This window comes from Acartia tonsa, chromosome 8, assembly GCF_053477335.1.
Source record: "Acartia tonsa isolate MP-2025a chromosome 8, ASM5347733v1, whole genome shotgun sequence".
Lineage (NCBI taxonomy): Eukaryota > Metazoa > Arthropoda > Copepoda > Calanoida > Acartiidae > Acartia > Acartia tonsa.
In genome coordinates this window covers 8,110,314-8,119,377 of record NC_137267.1, presented here as the reverse complement: position 1 = coordinate 8,119,377, position 9,064 = coordinate 8,110,314, and the positions used below count along the sequence as shown (strand labels likewise).

The 9,064-nt window shown below is 38.4% G+C and overlaps 1 long non-coding RNA gene across 1 annotated transcript in view; it reads right to left on the bottom strand.

Moving 5' to 3' along the window:
* The window catches only part of LOC145325655 (uncharacterized), a 6,955-nt gene extending 6,061 nt beyond the window's left edge, over nt 1-894 (bottom strand). The window contains exon 1 of the long non-coding RNA XR_013881540.1: nt 865-894. This is a non-coding gene — a long non-coding RNA (uncharacterized LOC145325655). The remainder of the gene's footprint in view (nt 1-864) is intronic.
* Nucleotides 895-9,064: the final 8,170 nt, after the last annotated feature.

Sequence of the window (9,064 nt, the reverse complement as noted above, 5' to 3'; positions counted from 1 at the left end):
ATGATTATCTCTACTGTAGATTAAAATTATTGGTTGAAACATTTGGACACTAAGCGCAGACAACAGAAAGAAATGCCTCGTAGGATTTAAACAGAGTATACAACTTAGGAATTAAAAATTTTGAAATAATCATTTTAGCCATTTGTATAATGTCTAATAAAGCTCTAAAAAGATGCATTTATTAATATACAGCAAAAAACGATTTAAGATTATTTATTTTTCTTCTAAAAAAGCGAAATAATTAAATAAATAGTTGCATACTCTGTTTAAATCCTATGAGGCATTTCTTTGTGTTGTCTGCGCTTAAATCAATCAATAACTTTATGAAAACCCATCTCTGTTTTAAAGTCTTAGAACACACACCCTTACGGTTAATAATCATAAAATACTTCCCCACCCCCTTTATTGATTTTTAGTGACATTTTTAAGAGCGAAGCTTTCCTATGATAGGGCCTGTCCGTCCATCCGAGACGGATAGCTCTTTTCGATGATTTAGGCATGTTAAAAATGTCCTATAGATTTCAAACTTTGCATGGTGATTCCTGTAGTAGTTAGTAGTACCATTTAGTGTTATTGTTCGTTTGTCCTACCGTTTCAGAGCTTTTTATGGATGTTGTCTTCCTTGTTTATAGGTTTTTCCATTATGTCTACGAAAACCCATTTGTAATAACCGTTGGATTAGTACTGCTTATATAAATTATGTATTGTATCCTATTATACGCAGTTCTCTACGAATAATAAAATAAATATAATACCAGTTAAGTTGGCCCGGCCGAAACTTGAATTAATTAAATTTTTTTTTATATTTTACTATCCGTCGTAAACTATCTATAATACGAGGCGATAATAACTATTCACACTTACTTCAGGTTCTTTCATAGTTATTTCTCGCATCGTACTATAAACAGCTTTCCACGGATATAAAATGTAAAATTTTGGTAACTCGGGGATAAAAAAAAACTGGTTTTAATCTTATGAATGTACATTTTTAAATTCGTAGAAAACTGGACATATTTTTTTTGTGTGGATGAGAACCGGTTCTAATCCAGCGGATATTAATCGGTTTCGAATGAATAGAGAATAGTTATTTCTTTCATCGTATTATAAACAGCTTTCTACAGATATAAAAATGTACAATTATGATATTAAAACCAGTTTATTATACTCGTAGAAAGCTGGATATAATACGATACTAGACATAGTTTTTTTTTCTTATGGATGAGAACCGGTTCCTATCCACCGGATTCGAATGAATACGAAAAAAGTACTTCTATTTCCCTGGAATCCAAAACGCTTTTAATATTGTTCAAGTTTGAAATGAAAACAAGAATTAGAACATCCATCACGTACATAAAAATTAAACACAAAACACTACAGAGCTGGATCTTTAAATCATTTTAGTGGTGAGCCAGATCGGGGTGAGCCAACTTTCCACCAATGAGAGCACAGCCTTTTATGAAATGCCGCGCTGTGATTGGCTGAAATTCGGCGCACCCCGATCTGGCTTACCACTAAATGATTTAAAGATCCAGCTCACGGATGATGGTGGCTTAGACCCCCCCCCCCCCACTCAACATAAACTTGTATGTTGACATAAGAAAAAAAGAAAGGGGAAATTTAAGAAACCTTCCTAGAACCTACTAGAAGCTACATTATAATGGAGAACCATATCGGTCAGCAAGGTCCTTAAACTATTTCTTTTTAATACGGATAAAGAAAAGCCTTACTCTGAAAGAAGAGAAAAGAAAAACGGTAAAAGTTTTATTCTTCTATTGTTAACTTCCAATAAGCAGAAGTGCTATAACAGTGTTCAAATCAAACAGCTATAAAAAATCGAAATGTTTTATATCCTACTACCCCTAAAAAAAATTAGCCTAAAACCACCACAGGACCAGTAGGTATATTCCCTGAAGAGTAGAATCCGTCCAAACGGTTCAGTGGTTACCGAGATCTTAAGGGACAGACGGACGGACGGACAGACATACATCGTTCTACTTTGTAGTATTTTAAATATTTATTTTGGTCGATTTTTAGAACGCAGCCCCATTTAGCTATTTTATTTTTTGGGAGCAAAATCGAAATTAAATAGCCTTTCCGTAGTAATCTTATACAACTGCTGGAAATCGCAGCCGTCTAGTCATCCATTAAGCTACAACTAAATCCCTAGCGCCTTAAAAGTTTGGCGGTTACCGAGATCTTTTGCAGTTAAATGAGGATTTCTTATCTATAGATGAAATGTAAATTAACAAAATGGATATAGAATATACTTAGATTGCTAACATGGACATCATTTATTAGACAGTTGGAGAAGAGGGGATGGGGTAACGTGGGTGGATGGATTGTTATTTTAGCCAGCTACAAGTTTCACTTTATTAGAGTACATTATAATGTGGTGTAACATCCAAGTAATAACAAATCCATTGTTAGCAACATCCAGGAAATGAATTTTACCAGAAGTGAAGAGTTTCAATTTTAATAGGAAATTCATTGGAAATTTAAATTTGTTTGCTATAAAGAACAGAAAGACAGGGCTCAGTAGCCGCGCGGCAGCCGCCTGAAAGCCTTTGGTGAATCATCATATTATAACCTTAAAATATTGCTGAATGTCTTAACCTTTTCCTAAACATACACAATCCATCTTTTCCTAATTTTATTTTTTTTTTTTGCCAAAAAGTGAGGCTTATGCGCGGCTATCGAGCACTGGAGAAAAGGGTTGTTACAGCAGAGGGTTTTGTGGGACATCCCCGTCCCCAACCACAACCATTCGAGGAGACCAACAACTCGAGCAACATCTGCTACACCAAAGCTCCAGAAGGAGCAGATGAATCACTTCAGCCAGGAGTTCTTCAATCTTTTTAATTTACTCGACAAGGAAGTATGCTAGTCGGAAGCTACTTCTGCTATTGCTTATCATCGCCGGCATCGAGCAGAACCCTGGACCTTGGACATGCCCACCTTGTACCAAGAACATCACAAGAGCTCACTATTCAGTTCAATGTACCTGCTGTTTATCCTGGCTTCACCTTAAATGTTCCCAACTTAAATCATTAAGAGCAAGGAAGGCTCTTAAGCAGTGGAAAGGCCCTTGCTGCACCCCCCTCCCACCTCCACCCCCTTCTTCCACACCCTCACCACCATCCTCACCATCAACTACACCCCCCACACATCATCAACAACAACCCACCAGCAGTGAACAAGAACTGAATATATGCCAAGTCAACATCAACGGCATCAAGAGCAAGAATACAGAACTGATGCACCTCATGACAACAGAGAACATCCATGTTGCCATGGTGCAAGAGACCAAGCTGACAGATAAATCTAAAGACATCAAAACACCAGGTTATACTCTTATCAGGGAGGACAGACGGAAAGACAAGGGAGGCGGCCTTGCCTTCCTTGTGAAGGAAAACATCCCTTTCCACAGCAACACCATCCCCAACAGCATCAAGAACAACGATGATGTTGAATTCCAGAGTATCTCCATCATAGGGAAAAAGGTCAACATCACCTTAAACAACATCTACATCCCTCCAGTCTCTAGCTGTCAGCATGGCTCCAATCTTCCACTCCAGGATATCCTCTCCCACACCTCTGGCAACAGCCTCACCATCACAGGCGGGGACTTCAATGCCCACCATGCCAACTGGTACTCCAAGGGGGAAGAAGATGCCCGGGGACGCAAATTGGCTGATGAAATCAACGACTCTGACATGGGTATTCTTAACGAAGACCAGGACACCAGAGTCACCAGCCAAAACAACAGCTCCCCTGACATCACATTGGCAACATCATCCATCCTGCCATACACATCCTGGAGAGTGACATCCAGTCTTAACTCAGACCATCTACCAATCATAATCAAGCTTAGAGCAGACATCTCCACCAACTCCAAGTCTGACGACAAAGTTTACATTAACTTTGCCAAAGCTGATTGGACTGGATTCACCAAGTTTACTGAGACTAAGTTTTCCAGACTCCCTAACCCCACGTCATCGATAAAGGGGGAGAAAGCGTTCACTAAGATCATCAACAGGGCGGCCAGGAAGTTTATTCCCAAAGGTCGTATTGTTGATGTACATCACAACATCCCTTCCAGCACCGCAAACAAAATCAAGGAACGTGACGAGCTCCGTGTGCGCCAGCCAAATAGTGATCGCTTTCACCAGCTCAACAGGGAAATCCAACAAGAGATCAATGAACACCGGAAAACACAATGGCGAGACCACCTTGATAATTGTGAAGCAGGATCTCAAAAGCTCTGGAAAACCATTAAAGGCATCAGCCAGCCGCAGAAAACACCTACCAACACAGCTATTAAGTTCAATGGTAGGATAGTCTCAGCAAACGGAAAGATTGTAAACCTTCTCAATCGGCAGTACACCCCTGCAGCCTCTAAACTACCATCCAAAAAATTTCGCCGGACCATCAGGCAAATCAAGAAATTAAAGGCTGACAAAGTGTACAAATACACCCCTCAACAAGTCAAAGAGGCCATTAAAGCCTCTAAGAGCTCCAAGGCCATTGGACCTGACGGAATCTCTCCTGTCATGCTCAAACACCTTGGGGACAAGGGTGTAGAATATCTTGCCCTACTCTTTAACACCACCATCAACACTTCCATCATACCATCCATCTGGAAGACAGGCAAGATCATCCCGCTACTCAAGCCGGGTAAACCGATTGATGAAGGCAAATCCTATCGGCCAATCTCCCTCCTGTCTCCAGCTGCAAAGATCTTAGAAAAGCTCATCCTTCCTGAGCTCTCAGCAGCTGTAGACCTGCAAGATCATCAACATGGCTTCAGAAAGCACAGATCAACAGTGACAGCTTTACAGGAAGTAAACCATCACATTGCCAGCAACCTGAACAGACGGAAACCCTGTCACCGGACCATCCTGGTTGCAATCGACCTGTCCCGTGCCTTCGACACTGTTGATCATGAGTTGCTCCTGAATGATATCTTGCACCTCGAGTTGTCTGGCACCCTGATCAGATTCCTCTGCAGTTATCTACGCGGCAGACAACAATATACCGTCTTCCGTAACTGTAGAAGTAAATTCAGGGCTGTCAGACAAGGAGTACCTCAAGGAGGTGTACTTTCTCCCCTCCTTTTCAATCTTTACATGAGCACCCTGCCTACACCACCAGGCAACATCAAGCTCATTTCCTATGCAGACGACTGCCAGGTACTCAACTCGGGGCCCCTCATTGACCCAACCTGCCATGAAATAAACCCCTACCTGGACCAACTTGCCACCTGGTTCAAGGGCCGCAGTCTTGAAATCTCCCCGGAGAAATCAACGGCCACAGTCTTCACCACTTTCAGCAATGAAATGAGTGTCACCCTCCCTATCACCATCCAAGGGAAAGACGTGCCGACTGTCAAGCATCCAACCATCCTTGGAGTCACCTTCGACCCGATGCACAACTTCGGGCAGCACGCCATCAAAACCAAGAAGAAGGTACAGCAGCGCACTAACGTGCTAAAATGCTTGGCAGGGACTGACTGGGGTAAGTCAAAGGAGATTATTGTAAATACTTACAAGGCCATAGGTAGATCAGTTCTGAACTACGGATCACCGGTCTGGACGCCATCTCTGAGTAAGACGAACTGGGACGAGCTGCAAAGAGCACAGAACAGTGCTCTGAGAGTAGCAACTGGTTGTATTAAAATGTCACAGGTTAGTCATCTTCACCAGGAAACCAACATCCTCCCTGTGAAAGAACACAATGACATGCTAACGAACCAGTTCCTTCTCTCCATGCACCGCCCAGTTCACCCTAATCACCACCTTCTACATGAACCAATCATGCCTAGAGACAAGAGAAAGACCATCATCAACAATGTACCTCTTGTCAAACCCTATCTCAGAGATGGTGAACCGGTTGAACGCAACTACAAGAAACGGCTAAAGAAGATTCATGACGACGCTCACAGAGACTGTAGAAATAAATATCCTGCAAACAAAGTTTTAAACTCTCGACCCCCTGTAATTAATGTCCAGGAAGAAAAAGGCCTCACACGTATGACGCGGTGCACACTTGCCCAACTAAGATCAGGATATAGTTCTTTTCTACGGTCTACAACAAGCAGATTTGACACAGCACAGAGCATACGATGCCCAGATTGTAAATTAAATGACCACACAACTGAGCATCTATTTAACTGTACAGCTAAGAACACCACACTCACCCCCTCTGACCTCTGGACGCAGCCCAAAAAGTGCGCAGAATTCCTTGGCATATGAAGTGACAACATCTGACCTCCAGATGGCTAACAACAACAACAACTGGAGAAAAGGATCTAAAAGAAACAGTGAGTGGCATTTAATTAAATCCTACAGGTTTTACACAAGAACAATTGAATACATAGTCCGAAAGAGGCAGTGTAAAGGGTGTGGTGTTAGTTGTTTTATTTAAACGATATCCCCCCAAACTTTTATCATAATCTTTTGCTTAATCAAACTTTGACTTTTGAGAATATTAAATAACTTAGGAATATTTATTTAAAAAGTCAGTTACAAGAAAGCCACTATTTAAATTGATAAAATATATTTAGCAATGTAAACAATGTAGCGAAGCTCAAAAATTATGGTTAGAAATCCGAAAAAATGAACTATAGAGCTGGGTAATAATAATTATACTAGAATAAATCATGAAACCTTTTAAAATGTATAATGAGAAAATCATGAAAATTTAAAAATCTAGTAATCGAACTAGCACCCCAACCAATAAGCAAATCTCAATGAAACTTAATAAAAGAATATGAATTTATTTAATCCCTAAAAATTACAGCCGTCTATTTTGAATAGGAGTTGAGAAAATCATGAAAACTTAAAAATCTAGGATTCGATCTAGCACCACAATTAATTGTCCAATCTTAATGAAACTTCGTGAAAATCACGCTTCCCCAAAAAAGTTAGAGACATACATACGGATGGACATTTCAAATTCTAGAGTAGCTTCGCTACTAAAAATAGTCAGGATTTGATATGAAAGTTATATTAAAGAAAAATGTTTCTGTAAAAATAGGTTAGGTTATAATTATGGGTTGCCTTGATCCTAGCTAAAGCCCTATAGTTGCAGATCATAGCACTCCACAGATGCTAAATACAAGTTTTATGAAAACTAATGTTAGTCACATTACTATTAGAGTAAAACACTAGAGAGGGAAGGGGTTAAATAACTGTATGTCCTCATTCCAAGGACCTTGTGCTGACTCTCAATTGGGTCGGTGGAAATAGTGCCGAGAATATTAACACAGCCAAATTGCAGAAAATAATTTAATCAGACAAATGAGATCCTTGAGAAAAGAGAACAGGTAGTATACATCTATACTATAGATCTAATGCATTACTACAACTTAAGAGGTGGAGGGGGGCAGAACTTTTTACCATGCAAAATTTTGGATTATTGTAATTTTACGTTTGAAAATTTTCTAAAAATGTTCTAAACAAAGACGTCATAAGCATTACTGTTGGAATTATGACGTCACCGTATGAATGAATATTCTGATGACGTCATAACCAGTAATGTTGGAATTATGAAGTCACTATATGAATGAATATAACGATGACGTCATAACCAGTAATGTTGGAATTATGAAGTCACTATATGAATGAATATTCTGATGACGTCATAACCAGTAATGTTGGAATTATGACGTCACTGTATGAATGAATATTCTGATGACGTCATAACCAGTAATGTTGGAATTATGACGTCACTGTATGAATGAATATTCTGATGACGTCATAACCAGTAATGTTGGAATATTGACGTCACTGTATGAATGAATATTCTGATGACGTCATAACCAGTAATGTTGGAATGTTAACGTCACTGTATGAATGAATATTCTGATGACGTCATAACCAGTAATGTTGGAATTATGACGTCACTGTATGAATGAATATTCTGATGATGTCATAACCAGTAATGTTGGAATTATGACGTCACTGCAAGAATAAATATTCTGATGACGTCATAACCAGTAATGTTGGAATATTGACGTCACTGTATGAATGTATATTCTGATGACGTCATAACCAGTAATGTTGGAATGATAATGTCACTGTATGAATGAATATTCTGATGACGTCATAACCAGTAATGTTGGAATTATGACGTCACTGTATGAATGAATATTTTGATGACGTCAAAACCAGTAATGTTGGAATGTTGACGTCACTGCATGAATAAATATTCTGATGACGTCATAACCAGTAATGTTGGAATTATGACATCACTGTATGAATGAATATTCTGATGACGTCATAACCACTAATGTTGGAATGTTGACGTCACTGTATGAATGAATGTTCTGATACATGAATATAAAAATCACATGGATCTAAAGGGATAAGACAATGAATGATAAATTATAATATATTCCAATGAATGACAAAAAAGATAACTTCATTTCTAGATAAAAATTATAGGTTGAAAAGTTTGGAACTAAAAAATCAAAACTCAATTAAAGTACCCAAAGTTTTAGTGGTTATAAAACTTTGGGTACCGTTAAAATTTACAGTTCAATGTCCCCTCCCTATTACAAAATCTTTTTTTTGCGATTATAAAAACTTTTTCCCAGCTAAACATGTATTTTTTTCTGTATCATCATTTTTAGATGGAAAAAAATGTTATATGTATGTAGATAAATCATCTTTATATGTTAATGTAATTTTTATAAAAAGGTTTTTCTACATGTGATATATTAGATTTTTTTTTTAAAAGAAAAAAATCGTAGCTAATTAGAAGGGAATTATATTTTACAAATTTCTTCCCATAAACAGCAAGCTTAACTTGGTATACAATAGTATGGAATCCCCCCCCCCTTCTTTTTTTGAACAAGTATTATGCCCGGTAAATTTACTTTAAAATTTCTAAGCCACCCTTATAGTGATCATTGCATCAGTCCGATTCAAGATACCTCGCTTTTAGCTTGAGAAATGACTGAAACACCACCCTTTTTAGGTTTTTTAATGAGCAAAAATTTTGAAAAATTTTCTAAGATATTAAAGATATATATGAAATCGGACTTTGATTATAAAACTATGTA